Source organism: Natator depressus, chromosome 28, assembly GCF_965152275.1.
Source record: "Natator depressus isolate rNatDep1 chromosome 28, rNatDep2.hap1, whole genome shotgun sequence".
Classification (NCBI taxonomy): Eukaryota; Metazoa; Chordata; order Testudines; family Cheloniidae; genus Natator; species Natator depressus.
In genome coordinates, this window is record NC_134261.1 from 7607267 (window position 1) to 7625518 (window position 18252).

The 18252-nt window shown below is 49.7% G+C and overlaps 1 protein-coding gene and 3 non-coding genes across 4 annotated transcripts in view; 1 reads left to right on the plus strand and 3 right to left on the minus strand.

Annotated features, from left to right (window-relative positions):
* LOC141978798 (uncharacterized) overlaps positions 1–18252 on the plus strand; it is a 157521-nt gene that overhangs the window by 81706 nt on the left and 57563 nt on the right. The gene's annotated exons all lie outside the window — the stretch shown is intronic.
* Positions 6473–6544, minus strand: TRNAE-CUC (transfer RNA glutamic acid (anticodon CUC)). The gene has a single exon. It is a non-coding gene; the product is annotated as a tRNA-Glu (tRNA).
* TRNAA-UGC (transfer RNA alanine (anticodon UGC)) lies at positions 8774–8845 on the minus strand. The gene has a single exon. It is a non-coding gene; the product is annotated as a tRNA-Ala (tRNA).
* TRNAC-GCA (transfer RNA cysteine (anticodon GCA)) lies at positions 10447–10518 on the minus strand. The gene has a single exon. It is a non-coding gene; the product is annotated as a tRNA-Cys (tRNA).

Here is an 18252-nt window from a genome sequence, read left to right on the forward strand (position 1 = left end):
AGTCAAAGTCTGCTTTTCTGAAGTCCAGGGTCCGTATTCTGCTGCTTTCCTTTCCTCCTTGTGTCAGGATCCTGAACTCGACCATCTCATGGCCACTGCCTCCCAGGTTCCCATCCACTTTTGCTTCCCCTACTAATTCTTCCCAGTTTGTGAGCAACAGGTCAAGAAGAGCTCCGCCCCTAGTTGGTTCCTCCAGCCCTTGCACCAGGAAATTGTCCCCTACAGTTTCCAAAAACTTCCTGGATTGTGTGTGCACTGCTGTATTGCTCTCCCAGCAGATATCAGGGTGATTGAAGTCGCCCATGAGAACCAGGGCATGCGATCTAGTAGCTTCTGCAAGTTGCCAGAAGAAAGCCTCGTCCACCTCATCCCCCTGGTCCGGTGGTTTATAGCAGACTCCCACCACGACATCACCCTTGTTGCTCACGCTTCTAAACTTAATCCAGAGACTCTCAGGTTTTTCTGCAGTTTCATACTTGAGCTCTGAGCAGTCATACTGCTCCCTTACATACAGTGCAACTCCCCCACCTTTTCTGGCCTCCCTGTCCTTCCTGAACAGTTTATATCCATCCATAACAGTACTCCAGTCATGTGAGTTATCCCACCAAGTCTCTGTTATTCCAATCACATCCTAATTCCTTGACTTTGCCAGGACTTCCAGTTCTCCCTGCTTGTTTCCCAGGCTTCGTGCATTTATGTATAGGCACTTGAGATAACCTGCTGATCGCCCCTCTTTCTCAGTATGAGGCAGGAGCCCTCCTCTCTCACGCACTCCTGCTCGTGCTTCCTCCCGGTATCCCACTTCCCCACTTACCTCAGGGCTTTGGTCTCCTTCCCCTGGTGAACCTAGTTTAAAGCCCTCCTCACTAGGTTAGCCAGCCTGCTTGCGAAGATGCTCTTCCCTCTCTTCGTTAGGTGGAGCCCGTCTCTGCCTAGCACTCCTCCTTCTTGGAACACTATCCCATGGTCAAAGAATCCAAAGCCTTCTCTCCGACACCACCTGCATAGCCATTTGTTGACTTCCACGATTCGACGGTCTCTACCCTGGCCTTTTCCTTCCACGGGGAGGATGGACGAGAAGACCACTTGCCCCTCAAACTCCTTTATCCTTCTTCCCAGAGCCATGTGGTCTGCAGTGATCCGCTCAAGGTCATTCTTGGCAGTATCATTGGTGTCCACGTGGAGAACAGGAAGGGGTAGCGATCCGAGGGCTGGATGAGTCTCGGCAGTCTCTCCGTCACATCGTGAATCTTAGCTCCTGGCAAGCAGCAGACTTCTCAGTTTTCCCGGTTGGGATGGCAGATAGATGACTCTGTCCCGCTGAGGAGAGAGTCCCCAACCACCACCACCCGCCTCCTTCTCTTGGAAGCAGTGGTCGTGGAACCCCCAACCCTAGCACAGTGCATCTCATGCCTTCCAATTGGCGGAATCTCCTTCTGCTCCCTTCCCTCAGACGTATCATCTGGTCCACTCTCCGCATTAGTACCTGTGGAGAGAACATGAAATCGGTTACTTACCTGTACCGGCGTTGCTGGTACATGGACGTTCCCCTTTTTCCTTCTGGAAGTCACATGATGCCAAATTTCTTCACCGTCCTCCTGTCCCCGATGTGCAGCCTGCTCTGAATCTTCAGAACTTTGTGCCCGTAGAAGCATATCGTGACGTCTGTCCAGGAAATCTTCAGTTTCTCTTTTGCAACGCAGGGTCGATACCTGTTGCTCCAGACCTTGAACCTTCTCTTCCAATATGGAGACCAGCTTGCACTTTGTACAGACAAAGTCACTTCTGGTCCTGTCTCGAAAGGTCGTCTGTTAACTCTGCTTTTGACTTCAAACCCTGTTGTGCCAAATCATCTTTCACCACCTCTAACTAATTTACAACCCTTCAGCAGCCCTTGCTGAAGCAGCACCAAACTTGAAAGATTCCTGGCAGCTTCCTGTAATGCTACCCTCACTTCGAACCTCTCACAAGCGGACTGAAGTGTCTCCTTTCCCTGGAAGGCATTCAGTCCCCATGGGCAGGGACCTTCTTCCACTACCCATACACCAAGGAGGGTGGGCTCCTCAGCCACCCCCCATCCCTCTGGGTCCCTGAACACTTCCTCCATTTCCTTTTTCATCTTATCCCAGGGTGACCCCTGCACCTGGTATGGGCCCTGGTTCTTCCTTATCCATTTATCCAAAAAATCCTTTACCCTGGCTTGCCAGAACCCGCAACTGCCATCACTAGAGTTCACAAGACCCCCTCCAAGCAGCTGTGCGGACTGTTGGGTAGGGGGGCTTACAGGCTGCCACTCACCTATCCCATGCGATGCATCCGAGTCAGTCACCGGCACCATGATGTTAGGGGGCTTACCTGTGCTACTCAACTCCAGCTCCATTATTCACGTAGCTGGAGTAGACATACCTTAGATTGAGTTCCAGTGGGGTCTACACCTTACTCTTGTCATTGGGGTTAGAGAACAGGGGTCCATTGGAGAGCAATCTGCAGGGTCTTTACTAGACCCGCTAACTCAACCACCGGTGGATCGATCTCAGAGCATCCATCCCTGCTGTAGTGTAAACCTGCCCATTGTCACACACAACCTTATTCCTTTGAGCCCAATCCAGCCCTACCCCACCCCTCTCCCCACACACTCCATTGGATACAGCCTCTCGATGACTCACCAAGATGGGGGCTTGTCTCTGCATCTCCCCAACAGGGGAGCAGAGAGCCTAAAGGGCCGCAGGAGACAAATGGAGCTTGTCAGGAATGGAAGAGACTTTCCTCCTCTTCTTAAAAGTCTCCTTAACCTCACCAATGAGAAGTTCCAGCACTGGGTGGCTTCAAACCACCAACCGTCCTATCAGCAGCTGAAGGCAGGTCCCAGCTCTATCAGACAGAAGGATACCACCCAGCTCACTTGCATGTGGCCTTTAGCGTGGATTTATTTTGGCTTATACACCCCTCAGCCCCATCTGGGCTGCAGCGGTGCAATGGGTTAGCTCCTAGTACTTAGAGAGGAGCGATGCTGAGGTTGTGAGTTCAAGCATCAGCTTTCTTTAAGCAGTGGCTTCTGCCATTCATCTTGCCCGGTGGAAAATACAATTCCAGCTCAGAAGACACCCAGGTTCTCTTCGTCTGCAGAGTGCAGGGCAGATTCCACAGATCTACAAGGCTCCATTCTCCACCCGCACCCTGTGTGAGGAGGCATCAAGCAGAGCCCAGAGCACTGCCCATCCTGTGATTCTAGAGCCCCTGACTTCCCCCTCAACCTTTGCTCCCCAAACCACCTTCCTGCACTCCCTCTTGGCTGTGAGACTCAAACCCTGCCTGGCTTTCGATATGTTCATGTGGTTTTTGTCTGTCGGGTTGATGAGCATGTGGGTTCTGTGTGATTTCTGTGGATGCCTTGCATAGTTTTGTGTGCGTGTGTCTGATTTTTGCAGGCCAATTGTTTTTTGCTTCGTATTCTTTTGGTATGTGGTTTTTGTGCTTTCGTCTTGTGTGCTTTTTCTGTATGTTTTGTGTGGATTTGTTCTTTCTATGAGTCCTGCACTTAGGACAGAAGAATCCAATGCACCGCTACAGACTAGGGACCGAATGGCTAGGCAGCAGTTCTGCAGAGAAGGACCTAGGGGTGACAGTGGACGAGAAGCTGGATATGAGTCAACAGTGTGCCCTTGTTGCCAAGAAGGCCAATGGCATTTTGGGATGTATAAGTAGGGGCATCGCCAGCAGATCAAGGGACGTGATCGTTCCCCTCTATTCGACATTGGTGAGGCCTCATCTGGAGTACTGTGTCCAGTTTTCGGCCCCACACTACAAGAAGGATGTGGAGAAATTGGAGAGAGTCCAGCGAAGGGCAACAAAAATGATTAGGGGTCTGGAACACATGACTTATGAGGAGAGGCTGAGGGAACTGGGATTGTTTAGTCTACGGAAGAGAAGAATGAGGGGGGATTTGATAGCTGTTTTCAACTACCTGAAAGGTGGATCCAAAGAGGATGGATGTCAGTGGTAGAAGATGACAGGATAGAATAGAAGATGACAGGACAAGGAGTAATGGTCTCAAGTTGCAGGGGGGGAGGTTTAGGTTGGATATTAGGATATTAGGTTGGATATTAGGAAAAACTTTTTCACTAGGAGGGTGGTGAAACACTGGAATGCGTTACCTAGGGAGGTGGTGGAATCCCCTTCCTTAGAAGTTTTTAAGGTCAGGCTTGACAAAGCCCTGGCTGGGATGATTGAGTTGGGGATTGGTCCTGCTCTGGGCAGGGGGTTGGACTAGATGGCCTCCAGAGGTCCCTTCCAACTCTGTTATTCTATGATTCTATGATTCTCTGTGTGATGTGTGGGTTTGTGTGTGGGTCTGATTTTTCTTAATGCCTGCATGGGCCTGTGCAGTGTGTGATTTTCTCTTTCTCTCTCTGTGTTTCTCTCTCTGTTTGTATCTTCATGTGTAAATTCATTGGAATGTTTAAAAAGATCCACAGCTTTGCCAATTTTCACCAGGAATTTTTCTCAATCAACAAATTCTCACTTGTTCCCTACCTAAGTGTTCACTCTTGGATGGCATCAAATTAACCTATGAAATTCTGAACTGAAACCTCACCTGCTTTTCAGGGATTCTTCCTTGGACTCAGAGGATCAAGAGCTGGAAAATTCACCTAATTCAGTTTAAAGGCAAAGCTTCACTGAGAGTTGACATTCCAAGCCCCTGTTTACAAAATGAGAAAAAGAGCCAGGGGAAGCACTTCTTTTTGGTTCACAGAATAAAGCGTTTGTCATTTAAGGGTTTGTTTCCCGTATTTTAAAACCAGAAGGGGTCTTCGTAAACACACTTCCATTTAGCCTTAGCCACAGGAAATAGTCATCAGCACCACCTCAGCTCTCTGTTCTGAGATTTACTTCTCCGTCCCTAGATGCCAAAATATCTCCTTAGGATCCTAGATGGCTGTCCTCCGCCGGCTGGATCAGATGTTCCTGCTTCCCCTCAGAAATCTCCAGATGATCCGTGTTCTCCAGAGCTTACCCTCCCAGACAGGACTGAACAACCTTAGCTTATAACTAGGCCACCCGTGACCTCAACTAGGTGCCCTGAATGCACCACTTTTGAATTCCCTCCAACTTCTATCATAGGAATACGAAGCAGTTGGTGTTGTAATGTTACAGGAGAGGTTGAAATGAGGCTATTTCTCAGGTAGAAGGCAACAATTGTATCAGGAAGGGGATTTGAATGCCCACCTCCATATGGAGCCCAGAACACAAATGACGGAAAGACACAGGTTTGAGTTTGATGCGTTAGACCACTCGGCCAGCCTGTCACTGTTAGTCAAGCCACTTATCAATCTTAGTTTTCTTTAACTTGTTGTGAACTCTCCAGGGAGGCGGAGATGGCATATCTCTTTCAACTTCTAGAGACTTTCTAAAGCACAGCCGATTTTTATATGTCGTCTCCCTGCTCCCTTTTTAAGGGAATAAAAGATGATTGCTACCATTCTGAGAAAGTAATGTTGAACCTCTAACTCCTGCATGGTGGGCCAGACGGCCAAGCAACCAGCACCCACAACTTCTACCACCTTTTCTTTTCAAAATAGCTCAGCCCTCAGTGTGTTGAGCCTTTCTGAAAATCTGGCCAAAATGTTTATTGCCCAATTGGGAGCTGAGTTCTTCTGAAAATCTGGCTCTAGGGGTGGGGGTGAGACCTTCTGAAAATTCTGGCCCATGTGTCTGGAAGCTCGAAGAACCTTCAGAACTTTTATCGTGTGCTAGAACCTGATGAGAAAACCTTCCTTCTGTCGAACTCAGCAGAGATTTTGTCATTAACTTACAATCACAGCTTGATCCCAGATTTAGGTATCAACAAAATGCATTGATTGTATTTTTACATGCAATGTGAAACAAACACCCCTAGTTGGGCAGAGAGATAGAAGTAGGTCAGCCACTAAACCACATTGCCTTTCATCAGTAGCTACCTGAGCAAGGTAGTAACCAGTGGCCAACAGGTGAAAGGCCCATCGTCTATGCTTAGAACACGACAGCAGCTAGACCTCAGGAATGGAAGAGGCTAATGGTCAGTTTTGCCGAGATGGTTACTTCCAAAGACTGGTATATAGAGTGGGATGAAAGTTTTTTGCGTGAATATTTTATTTGCTGCAATAATTTCGTTGACCCAAAATGATTTTTTGGTTTTGTTTCAGCAAGAAAACTGACATCTTGGGTCAACCTGAGTGTCTATTACTGTTGTTATAACATTGGTTAGGCTAGCTAGCAAGGGGGAACAAGAATTTGCACCTATTTGTGGACATCGAGGTGCACAGTGGAAACATGTCCACATTCTGCTCCTAGTCAGTGGGAAGCTTTGATTTTGATATGGTCTCCAAAGCCCTTGCCAAGATCACGTAGAAGATGGGGGAGTCAGGGAAAAAGCATCAACTTGTTAAAATTGCAAGTGAAGGATAAATTAAGGTGTTTTGCTGTAAAGTCACTTTTCCCTGACTGGGAATTGAACCCACGTCGTGGCGGTGAGAGCGCCAAATCCTAACCACTAGACCACCAGGGAGAGGATGAGGCTGTTGTTCTTCTCAGCTGTGCTGTACTTCCTTAGGCTATTTTCTGTCCAATTTCTGAAGCTGCTCCTTTGTCCATTCCCTGAGCGGCTAAGAGCAGAGTGGGCAGGAACCCCTGTGCTCAGGGTCACAACCTGAGCCCAACCCAAGCCACTGAAACAAACTCAAATGCTGTGTCAGCTTCCTCCACTAGGATCACAGAGCAACACAGAGAAAACCCAGGAGGAACAATCCTCCTCTGCCTTCATTGACCCCATTGCAACCCTCTCAGCAGCCGACCAGGGCCTTCTTCTGGGAAGGACATTGAGCTGATAGGAACTTTGGCAAAGAGAGCAAGGGAGGGAGTTTGCTCCCCCTCATTGTGACCTGATTGCATTCTGACTCCATGTAACGGGGCTCTGAGCTTTGCCATCTTCTGAATTCTGTGTCCTCAACAAGCAGCCAAAGTGCTGAACCCCCTGGACCCTTCTGCTGGGAGCATGGGGATTGCACAAGAGCTACAAGCCCTTTTTACCTCTCCTTCTCCTCCTCCGCTTCCCTGGACTTTCCCCACCAATGGTTTCATCAGACTCTGGAGGAATCTAAGTCCCTGCAGGGTTTCCCTCACCCACCTTGTAGGCAAACAGTGATTCCCTTCTCTGACACTCCTAGGGCCACATTTTCTTTGAGGAGCTTCTCCCCAGGGGATCTGATGTCCTGCAAAGATGCAAAATCACTTACTGTGGAATTCTCTCCCCAGAACATCTGAGACAATATTGACTTAAACAATTGACCACACAAGATCCAGTCCACACAAGAGATCCACTTCCTGGACACTACAGTGCTAATAAACAATGGTCACATAAACACCACCCTATACCGGAAACCTACTGACCGCTATTCCTACCTACATGCCTCCAGCTTTCACCCTGACCACACCACACGGTCCATCGTCTACAGCCAAGCTCTGCGATACAACCGCATTTGCTCCAACCCCTCAGACACAGACAAACACCTACAAGATCTCTATCAAGCATTCTTACAACTACAATACCCACCTGCGGAAGTGAAGAAACAGATTGACAGAGCCGGAAGAGTACCCAGAAGTCACCTACTACAGGACAGGCCTAACAGAGAAAATAACAGAACGCCACTAGCCGTCACCTTCAGCCCCCAACTAAAACCCCTCCAATGCATTATTAAGGATCTACAACCTACCCTGAAGGATGACCCAACACTCTCACAAATCTTGGGAGACAGGCCAGTCCTTGCCTACAGACAGCCCCCAACCTGAAGCAAATACTCACCAGCAACCACGCACCACACAACAGAACCACTAACCCAGGAACCTATCCTTGCAACAAAGCCCGTTGCCAACTGTGCCCACATATCTATTCAGGGGACACCATCACAGGGCCTAATCACATCAGCCACAGTATCAGAGGCTCATTCACCTGCACATCTACCAATGTGATATATGCCATCATGTGCCAGCAATGCCCCTCTGTCATGTACATTGGTCAAACTGGACAGTCTCTACGTAAAAGAATAAATGGACACAAATCAGATGTCAAGAATTATAACATTCAAAAACCAGTCGGAGAACACTTCAATCTCTCTGGTCACTCGATTACAGACATGAAAGTTGTGATATTACAACAAAAAAAACTTCAAATCCAGACTCCAGCGAGAGACTGTTGAATTGGAATTCATTTGCAAATTGGATACAATTAACTTAGGCTTGAATAGAGACTGGGAGTGGCTAAGTCATTATGCAAGGTAACCTATTTCCCCTTGTTTTTTCCTACCCCCCTTCCCCCCCCAGACGTTCTTTTTAAACCCTGGATTTGTGCTGGAAATGGCCCACCTTGATTATCATACACATTGTAAGGAGAGTGGTCACTTTAGATAAGCTATTGCCAGCAGGAGAGTGGGGTGGGGGAGGTATTTTTTCATACTTTGTGTGTATAAAAGATCTTCTACACTTTCCACAGTATGCATCCGATAAAGTGAGCTGTGGCTCGCGAAAGCTTATGCTCAAATAAATTGGTTAGTCTCTAAGGTGCCACAAGTCCTCCTTTTGTTTTTAAAAGTACCAAGGTGACTTAGGAGCAGAAACCCCCACAGACCTTCCATGCAATGGGCACCTGCCCCTCACTGAGCAGGAGTGAAACTCCTGCAGGGAGACTGCTGGGCCACATCCCTGCTGGGCCTGATGAAAGCAGCAGGGTGAAAAGAGAACTTGGAGATGCTGGGGATCGAACCCAGGGCCTCATACATGCAAAGCATGCGCTCTACCACTGAGCTACATCCCCAGATGGGGGGTGTTTGGGGTGGGTTACACTCACAGCCCTCCTGTTTCCAGAGCCCCCAGGGGCCTAATGGCAGCATGGGGGACACATTCCCTGCTCTGAGGGCCAAACCCTCTGTCCTGGAGGTTGCTAGTTCTTAGGGGTCACTTTGCAGCAGGGCCAGTTTCTTTATGTGGGGGAGAGAGAGGGCCTGCGCTGGACTCAGGGTGCAGAGATACACTCGGCCCTTTCCCCTGCATTGACTGGCTGGAGCTGCCACCCCCTGCTGAAAGGGAACGGCGCTGGGGGGCGCTGTGAGTCGCTCAACACCTCACCCCGGTGGAAGAAGTGGGCGGGGGGGCTCCAGGTGTTTCTCGGATCTGCTATTTCCACCTGCCTGTAAAGTCCAGCTTTCCCCAGCACATTCACTGCAGTGCACTCGGGTCACTGTTTCCATGGCTGACAGCAAAGAATCGCTCCCAGTTTTCCTTCTCTCTGCAGCACGATTAGCCTGTGTCGGTGGTTAATGAGGTGGATCGAGTTGTCGATGGTTATTCATTCCCCACCTAGACAATTCACACAGTCCCTTTCGTGCTCAAATCCCCAGCACCTCAGTGATCCCGGTAGCAGGGGTTGGGTTTTCCCTGAGGCCCTGAGATTCTCAGCGTCCTTTTTTCCCTCCACCTGGAGTGAACTCAGCTTTTCCCCATCCCAGACACTCCATGAAATAACAACAGCAGCATAAAGAAAGCGGGGAGGGAACATCTCCCGGCCAGGGCTGGAGGTGCCCAGGGCCCCCTGCTTCTCCATTGTTTCCATCGCAGCAGACGAGGAGGGTTCCTTGGAATTTGACACCCTGCTTTGCACAAGGGACAGAGAAAGATCTTGATGTTCCTGCGTCTGTGCAAAGAAAATTGTCCTTCTGTGTGACAGAGAGGCAGGAAATGGCTGTTTCTACCCAAGCGATCAGTGAGACCAGAAAGTGATGCTGTGCAAGTAACGATCTGGTCCTACACTGACTCTGCGGTTACTTAGAGGCAGCCACAACCAGCTCTGTGGTTGGGAACCTTACAGAGACGCTGCGGGTGATCATGAGCTCGAAGCACGTTCCCTTTCAACAGCTGCCATTGGAAGGCATCTGACAGTCACAAGGAACAACGATCTGTGTTAAAGGAAGGTGGCCATTTATTCGAGCCCCAATTTCTATTGTGTGCACAAAGAGAGGATCGAATGTGTAACAGGTAGTTTGGTAAATTGTGGTTATTTTATTTTTGGAGCAGACTCCTGTCCACCTCCAGTAGAGTTCTCAGTCCCAATGGCAACTTACTTACCGAATGTAACACAAACTAGTCCATTCCTCCCAAGGGGATGGGGTTCTTGTTCTTCCACACAATGGAGACCAAGGACCTGCAAATGTGCCTTCATGTGTCTTTGTTTCATTGGTGAAAACATAAACTAGACACTCAGAGGAGTGGAACTGATTTCAGCTGAGGGACCTCTTTGCTAGGTTTCTATGCATTTGCACAGGAAAACACTGAGTGTTTCCATTCATCCCTGTTCAGTGGAACTCCCAAACATAATGGGGATGGATAGGCCCTTATTTTTGTTAAGGGAACAGGCTTGTAAGGGGGCACTTGGATTTGAACCAAGGACCACTTGAGCTGCAGTCAAATACTCAACCACTGAGCTACCCCCCCATAGCAATTGTATAGGGGAGTTAGTGATCTTAAGGACCTTGAAGGACAGGCCCTGCCTCAGAGAGCTCCTTTTCCATTCCCAGACCATGGGTGGTTTTAAAAATGGGGTCTGATTAAACTTTATCTATACATGTAGACCCCACAGCTTGCCCACCCACCGACACAGCTTCTCCCACTGACATACCTACCCTCTCTCGGGGAAGTGGATTAACTACACGGACGGGACAGCTCTCTCCCATCCCCTTAGAGCATCTTCATTAGTTATGAATAAGTAGGAAATAACCGACTGAATGGACAGCAACCAATTGATCAAACGTTGCTGAGCCTGCATTCAATATGGGTAACTGGTCATATCGGGCTGCATTAGGAGGAGCGTTGCCAGCAGATGGAGGGCAGTGATTATTCCCCTCTATTCGGCACTGGTGAGGCCACATCTGGAGCATTGCGCCCAGTTTTCAGGGCCCCCTCCCACTACAGAAGCAAACTGGAGAGAGTCCAGGGGAAGGCAACAAAAATGATTACGGGGCTGGGGCACATGACTTACGAGGAGAGGCTGAGGGAGCTGGGATTATTTAGTCTGCGGAAGAGAAGAATGAGGGGGGATTTGATAGCTGCTTTCAACTTCCTGAAAGGGGGTTCCAAAGAGGATGGATCTAGACTGTTCTCAGTGGTAGCAGATGACAGAACAAGGAGTGATGGTCTCAAGTTGCAGTGGGGGAGGTTTAGGTTGGATATTAGGAAACACTATTTCCCTAGGAGGGTGGTGAAACACTGGAATGGGTTACCTAGGGAGGTGAGGAATCTCCTTCCTTTGAGGTTTTTAAGGCCTGGCTTGACAAAGCCCTGGCTGGGATGATTTAGTTGGGGATTGGTCCTGCTTTGAGCAGGGGGTTGGACTAGACACCTCCTGAGGTCCCTTCCATCCCTGATCGAGGGTTAGAATAACATTTTCCAACCAACCATCAGTTGAGCTAAGTGCAAATCCCTGTCGTAATCCCCCTCTGTCCAGTAGCCCCAGGGCACGTTCCAAGCGTTGGATTCAAGACACTGAGTCAGCTTCCTGCAATGAGTTTCAGCTTTCCCAGAGGTAATTTGTGAGGGCTCACCATTTAAGGACGTTCTTCTTTAATTTCCACCTATTCAATCCAAATGAGTTTGAAATTACCCATGGCAACATTCTTTCATGTACTTTCGTGAACTGAGAACAGTTAGGAAATCTTGTACTGAGAGACCAGTCGGTGGGGAACAGAGCGATAGTCATTTGTAAACCAGTTGCATTAAGAACCACAGGTCTCTGGATGGGGGTAGAGCACCGTGGGGATGGGGGTGTCACAGACAATTTGGAGGGAGGGGGCGGAGTAGAGGGTGGAAGAGGTTGAATTAGGGTACATTTTCCCTTGGCCCCGAAAGGGGCAGGACGACATGCCCAATTAAAAGGGGGTGTCACGCCTGAAGAATTTACAATATCCACCAAAATAACAGGAACAAGAAGACAAACACAGAACACAATGTGTTGTTGCGACAGGGGACCCAGGGCGTTCTGGGTTTTCTTCCACTGGTGCCAGCTTGCCCCGAAAGTGTCTGAAAAAGAAAATAAACATTCCCCAGCCCCTGGGTGGGGACAGATGATTGCTTAAAAATGCCCCTTTCTTTTCACAATTTTTTTGGCTGAGTGCAGGAAAACGGAAGAATTACCTTTATATTTTGTTTGTTTGTTTTGTACAAAGGATACTTGCTGCATAGCTAGGCAGAGGAGGCCTGTCTATGTGAACACGATCTGTTCCTGAAGTCTTTGCCCCAGCTCATCTCTAGACGTGAGGGGGGAGGTCATTCAGACCCTCCTTACACTTGGTATTTAAAAACTCCTTATTGTCCCTACCTCTGCTGGCCTTAGATTTCTCCTCCTGTCCCTTCTTAGGAAGCTCAGATGAGGTGGCCAAGTGGTTAAAGTGGTGGGCTGCTAATCTTTGTGCTTTGCATGCATGGGTTTGAATCCTGTCCTCATCGTGTGCATTTTGTCTTCTCCCCTCCTTCACAAACAACCATCTCCCCTTTGGTACAAGCCACATTGCTTCCTGCAAACAAAAACCTTCTCAGGAACTCAGCCCTCCCTTGCTTTCAATAAAACATGTCGAAATCCCAGATTTCTCAAATTGTTCTTTGTTTCTTAATTTTTATCTCAAGAGCTAACAGCCTCATAATCTTCCCCAAACACACTGGGACCTGCCCAAATAATTAAAGTGCCCCTGTTCTCAGCAAGGCCACGACAGTGACCCGTGAGTGTCACTAGGCCAAGCTAGAGTGCTAGAGAGTCTAGGCCAAGCTGTTCTGAAGGAAGCAACTCAAAGATTTTCTCTCTGCTTCCCTTGGCAAGGTCTGACTGGGAAAACAAAATCCCCCACATGGAAAATTTTCTGTTGAGTAACCAATACTAGTCTGTTTGGGGACTTTGATTTGGATGGATTATTATTATTCTTTTCTGATCTCTGAATTATTTCAGTTCAGTCTTTGTCCTCCAGATGTGTTGCCAGGTGTTGAATTGCCGGGGAGAGAGGCCAAGTCATACCGTCTCTTCCCCTCTTCCAACTTGCTAGGAAGTTCCTCTGCTACGTTGTGAGTCAAGCAGTGTCCATTGTCTCCGGGCTGTCTCGGAGGAGTCCGCATTGTACACGGTTCCTGGGAGAGTCCTTGGGAGCGTGGATACCTTTACTGGGCCAGCAGCTAGTCTGGCTCCTCCAGCGTCACACCGGAAAGGCTGGTGGTGGCCATTTCCCAGCCTCATCACATATTTCAGTAACGCACCCAGAGCAAAACTCCACCACTTCCCAGACACGGCTAGCACACACCATCCACCCAGGTATTAGCCTTCAACAGATCACGACTTTTACAATGATAGCTCACCAGGCCGACTCTGTACAAATCCTACCTTAATTCTATGAGAGTGGTGACTATGGGGCTTCCAGGGTGCTGCTTTGAGCACAGCCTGCCACCCCTGGGCTGACACTGCAATGGAGACGTCCCCGTAGAGTCCCTCTCTCCCGGGATAAAGATGGCAGCAGGGCTGGCCTGGGTCACCTGATGTGGGCTCCTGGAGCTCAAGCCGTGGGGCCCAAAAGTGGGGTGCAGATATCGGTGTTCATGCTGAAGCCTGGGTTTGGAAACCCTCCCCCCTCGTGGGGCCTCAGAGGTTGGGCTCAAGCCCATCTGTCTCCACTGCCATTTTATAGCCCTGCAGCCCCAGCCCCAGAAGCCTGAGTCAGCTGCCCCGGGCTCTGAGACAGGTGCCCTGGGTGTTTTAATCGCTGTGCAGACATAACGTTAGGATACGTCTACAGTGCAATGAATCACCCACGGCTGGCCCGTGTCACCTTAATCCAGGACAGCGGCTTGGGCTGTAAAGTTGCAGTGTACGTGTCTCGGCTCAGGTTCAGGACCCTGCTCTAGGAGCCCAGAAGGTTGGGCGGGAGTTTGGCAAGTGAAAAAGGTAAAACCGCAGTGAAGTATTCCCCTGGACTCAATGACATGTCTCCATTTCTCTGTCTGCTTTGGGGCAGGGACAAAAACAGGTCCTGCTGCATTCGTTATTTCAAAGGGAGGTTTAGGATTTTCATTCTCAGACACGGTGCACAAAGCAGGACTCCACCCTCGGCGTAAACTGAATGAGCCGCCCACAGATTCTGGCAGCCCCAATGAGCCGCTTGGTGGGAGAGCTCGGACCTGCCCCTGTCCCGGAGGGAGGGGGTCATCTGCGAGGGGACTGCACCCCTGACCTATCAGCCCTTCACACCCAAACTTTCAGTCACTGTCTTACCAGTGCCTGTGAGTGTAATTTAAACAACAAAACCAGCATCACTGGGCTAGACCAAAGGTCCATCTAACTCTGTTATTTGTCTTCTGACAGCAGCCAGTACCAGGTGCCTCAAAAGCCACTACTGGGAGTTGAACCCAGGATCTCCTGTTTACGAGACAGGTGCTTTAAACCAGCTCATCCATGGTGCCTGCCTCTGGCTAACACATGGTGTCTGCCCACACCCGACTCCCTGCCAACCCGCACTGGGCCCTGACAAGCCTTTCTTGTGTTTCGATTCTGTAAAGCAGAGAAGCAGGTGAAGTTTTACTCCCAAGGTGTGTGTGTGATTCTTTGGACAGGTCTATCCTACAAAATTAAGTCAGTGTAAAGACATTACTTTGGGGTGTAAAACATTTACCTTCCCTGAGCAATGCAGTTATATCAACCTGATCCCGGTGTAGATAGCACTGGCTTAACAGGAGGACTTCTTCCCACCCCACTCTGCCTCTTCGGCTGAGGCCTGCTGGTCCACCTTTCACTCTCTCCTCTCTCCCCGAGGCCTCCTTGCCTGCTGCTCATTACTCTCCACCCCCTACCCCAAGGTCTGCCCGCCACCCACACCTCTCTGACCCCTCCCCTGAGACCCACCACGGCCGCCACTCCCATCTCTCAGCCCCACCCATGAGACCCACCCAGCCTGCCACCCATGCCTCTCTGTCCCCTCCCCGACCTCCCCTGCCCTGCCCACCACTCGCACCTCTGTGCCCCTCCCCTGAGGCCCCTGCCCTGTCTGCTGCTCGAACCTCTCTGCCCCTCCCCTGAGACCCACCCTGCCCACCTCTTCCTTCATGCCGCTGTTGTTATTCCATGACACATTAAAGATGGAATGAAAAGCTGAGTTTGCTCCAGGGTGAGGAAAGGAAGGAGACACCAACCCCCTGGCAAAGCTCTGTGCCCCACAGAAAACCTGCCCCCTGCTATTACAGTCACTGATGTACTGGGGATATGACGGGAAAGGGACTGTCTGAATTATCGAGGCAGGAATTTTACAACAATCTACAGCAACGTCATTGGCCACAGACCCACTCTCCTCATGCTCCAGCCAGAAGGGAAACCAGCAGGAATTCTTGTTCAGCCCTGGGCACACTTACACAACCGCCCAGCAGTGAGTGTGTTGTGGACGCTGGTCTGAGGAAACAATTGGAAACGATCACTCAGTGAGAACAGAACTAGAGTGTCGTGAGAGCGCTGTATAAAGCAAGTAGTTGTGGCTGAGTGGTTAAGGTGGTGGACTCGAAATCCCTTGGGGGGCGGCGGGCTCTCCCTGTGCAGGTTTGAATCCTGCCAACTACGGAGGAAGTTGTGGCTCTTTAGTTTCAGTGCCTGAGCATCCTTGGCCCCAGTGGGAGCCAGGCTACGTCTACACGACAGAGTTATGCTGCTTTAGTTAAAGCGTTTTAATTAAGCCGCTGTTGCATGTCCACACTAGGCTGCTTGTGTCACCGGAGCGCATCCAGGCTAGCAGCTCTTGGATCGCCCCAGAGAGCAGTGCATTGTGGGTCGCTATCCCACTGTGCAACTGGCCGTAGGGTGCTGTGAGAAGGGTTTGTAATGCCTCGTGGGCCGGTACAGCATCACGAGAGGCAGGTTTCTCTATCCCATTGTTCCGTGGGCATCCGACTCGATTGCCAGCTGATTTTCAACTGCAGTGTGCATGGCGGGCAGAGAGTGTGTGTGTGTTGGGGAGAGACAGTGTGTGTGTTCGGGGAGCGTGTGTGTTGCGGAAGAGTGAGTGTGTTGGCACGCTGTCCCTAAGTTCAGACAGCTGCTGGAAGCAGGCAGTCCTGAGTCAGGGGGAGGGGGACACCCCAGTCCTGAGTCAGGGGGAGGGGGACAGCCCCGACATCAGCCCCCACTTCCCGCACTGGCTGAGCACAGCCCAGCTGTCTCTGTCACATACACTCACACACACGCTGCTGCCTGCCTGGCTGTGTGTCGGGGTGCAGGAACACGGGGGTTTAGAGGGCCACAGGCCCAGCACTTTTTACCAGCCGTAAGGGTGGACAACGGAGGGGGGAACACGGTGGAGTCTTGGGGGGGAAGAGGCGTTCTGTGGCTGTGGCCTCGGGGGGAGGGGTGTGGCGAGGCATCAGGGAGAAGGGGCGGAGTGAGTGAGGGGCCTTGGGGAAAGGGGTGTCATGGGGGCACCACAGTTCAGACGCCGGTGGCCCCCCCCCCCCGTAAGGAAGATTCTCCCGCTGTTATTAGTGCTGGTTAAGAAGAGGGGAAAGTATCTGCATCTACCAGCCTTTTATGGCTGTACAAGAATCAGGGACAATACAGAGGGACCCACCTGCAAGTGCCAAATGGCTGGACTGGCTAATGCAACCTGCAGAAGTCCATGGCACACTGGGATATAGAGTCGAGTGTACATCACCATCATTATTGCAAAGGGATAATGATAGGAAGGTTCACAATTGACGAAGTAGTTACATGCAGAGCTCATTGGCTATTCCTGCTCATTAGCGTCACTGTGGACTGAGCCTTTCCCCCTCTCTGTCTCCCTTCTCAAAGATCAGAAGTACCTCGAGCAGGGATGTGGCTCCTTCATACACCCGCTTAGATTTCAGGATGCTGGGAAGGTGTTTGGAGACTATGCGAAAATCAGAGCTCTGTCCAGTGACGAATAGCCAACTGTGGGCATGTTCCCACCTTAAATCCCAGGCTTTATACCCTTTAAAACAAAGAGACTTGAGCAAATAATTTAATTTTTTGCTTGCTACCGAGCCAAACCGAAATGATAACAACAATAATATCTCCGGTTGACTCAAGGTGCATTTTTTGGAGAAAGTTCCCTGAAAAAGCCTAGCATCGGCTGGAAACTGTCACTTCCCTCATGGTCTTGTGGTTAGAATGGGTTCCATTCCCGGTCAGGGAAACTTTTCATCAACACATATCGAAACAAGCAAGCTTTTCTAGACCCTCAGAGCAGAAATTAGGCACGTTCCCAATGTGGATGGTTTATACAAATAGAGCTGTGTGAATCATTTGTTGTTTTGCTTTCTAGCGAGACAAACCAATAACTTCATCACCATCCTCATCATCATTCACGTAGACCCCAGATGTAGACCCTGAAACATGTAGACCCTGAAACATCATTCACGTAGACCCTGAAACAAAGCTAAAAAAAATTTCACTTTCCTCAAACCAAAATATTTCAGTAAATAAAATAGTCATCCAGAAAACCTTTCGCCCAGGGCTACAGACAAGTCTTTGGAATTAACCGTCTGGAGAGAAGGCTCATTAGCCTCTTAATTGTGGGTTAAGTGGCCGATCGATTTCTAGCCCTCTGTCCAAATGCCCAAAGTGGTGTGCTTGTTTCACACAAAAATAAATGATGTTGAAACCTAACGCTGCGATCACGACACAGCATTGTGATTGTAAGGAAAGGAGAAAATTTCGACGGAGTTCAACAGAAGGAAGGTTTTCTCATCGGCTTCTAGCAAATGCTCAAAGTGCTGATGGTTCTCGGAACTTCCAGACGTATCGGCCAGAATTTTCCAAAGGTCTGGCACTGGCCCCCACCTCTAGAGCCAGATTTTCCAAAGGTCTCAACACACTGAGTGCTGAGCTACCTTGAAAAATAGCTGGTTCAGATCCTGGGTGCTGGACGATATGGTTCACGGTGCAGGAGTCTGAGGTTCACCGTTACCTTCTCATAAAGCTGGATGTCTGGATTCTGCCTCAGCCCTGGTGCACGTCTTTTCTTCACATAATAAGTCAGCGGTAAGACGGGAACACCTCGCTCAAGGGACTCCAGGAAACCTGCAAATTGCTCTCAGGGTGATTGTGTATAAAAATGAACTATGCTGTAGAGGGGCCCTAGAATTGGTTAGAAATATGGCCTCTTGGCCTCCCCAAACAGCTCATAACACTAAAGAAAA